This window comes from Arachis duranensis, chromosome 5, assembly GCF_000817695.3.
Source record: "Arachis duranensis cultivar V14167 chromosome 5, aradu.V14167.gnm2.J7QH, whole genome shotgun sequence".
In the NCBI taxonomy this organism is placed as follows: Eukaryota; Viridiplantae; Streptophyta; class Magnoliopsida; order Fabales; family Fabaceae; genus Arachis; species Arachis duranensis.
The window spans coordinates 49886883-49888155 of NC_029776.3; the positions used below are offsets into that span (position 1 = coordinate 49886883).

Genomic DNA, 1273 nt, shown 5'->3' on the forward strand with positions numbered 1-1273 from the left:
AGGCTTCTGTTGATCTTTCCATGAGAAATTTAGATGATTGCTCCATGAATGATTATAGGTGTTTCCATAGGATTCTTCCATGTAATTCACCTCTTCCATTGTAGGATTCTCAAGGTCATAAGCTTCTCCTTCAGAGGAGGCTTCTTTAGCACTGCCGGATGCAGCTTGCAATTCAGTCAGATTATGAGAAATCATATTGACTTGCTGAGTCAATATTTTGTTCTGAGTCAATATGGCATTTAGAGTATCAATCTCAAGAACTCTTTTCTTCTGAGTCATCCTATTATTCACAGGATTTCTTTCAAAAGTGTACATAAACTGGTTATTTGCAACCATCTCAATGAGTTCCTGGGCTTTTGCAGGCATTTTCAGATGAAGGGATCCACCAGCAGAATGACCCAGTGACATCTTTGACATTTCAGACAGACCATCATAGAATATACATACGATGCTCCATTCTGGAAACATGTCAGAAGGACATCTTTTGGTTAATTATTTGTATCTTTCCTAAGCTTCATAGAGGGATTCACGTTCCTTCTGTCTGAAGGTTTGGACGTCCACTCTGAGCTTACTCATCTTTTGAGGTGGAAAGAATTTGGTCAAGAAGGCATTGACCAGCTTGTCCTAAGAGTTCAGGCTTTTTCTAGGTTGTGAGTCCAACTATGTTCTAGCTCTGTCTCTTACAGCAAAGAGGGAATAATCCATGAGAGCACAGGAAGGATGCTCCCAGTAAGGAGTAAATATTTATTCCTATGACTATCTTGCTCCTTGAAAGGATTTGTTCGTCAAGCTAATGACATTAAAGAAGCGCTTGTTGGGAGGCAACCCAACCATAAGTAGAGTATTTCTGTTCTTATTTCTTTTGTTTATTTTCATTTGAGTTTATTTTAGTTTATTTTTAGAGTTTTCCCTTGCTTTTTAATGTTTGTGATCATGTGCAGTAGTTAGAAAAGAAACAGAAATAGTTAGAACTGGAAACATAACACCGTGGAGCAGAAACCTCAACGCCGGACAAGGAGTCAGAGTGGGCGTTCAACGCCCTGTAGGGAGCAACAAGCCGGCGTTGAAGGCCAACCAGGGAGCCAGGCTAGGTGTTCAATGCCCAGAAAGGCAGAAGACCTGGCATTAAAAGCCAGGAAGGAGGTTCCTCCTGGGTGTTCAACACTACAAATGGGAGGCAAGCTGGCGTTGAACGCCAACTATGGTGCACACGCTGGGCATTCAACGCCCATAAGGAGGGTAGGGAATTCAAATTCCCTAGCCTATCAGGACC

At 41.9% G+C, this 1273-nt stretch overlaps 1 non-coding gene across 1 annotated transcript; it reads left to right on the forward strand.

Annotated features, from left to right (window-relative positions):
* The first annotated feature begins 466 nt into the window (after positions 1–466).
* On the forward strand, positions 467–570 carry LOC127748255 (small nucleolar RNA R71). Its single transcript, XR_008010197.1, has one exon. It is a non-coding gene; the product is annotated as a small nucleolar RNA R71 (small nucleolar RNA).
* The last annotated feature ends 703 nt before the right edge of the window (positions 571–1273 follow it).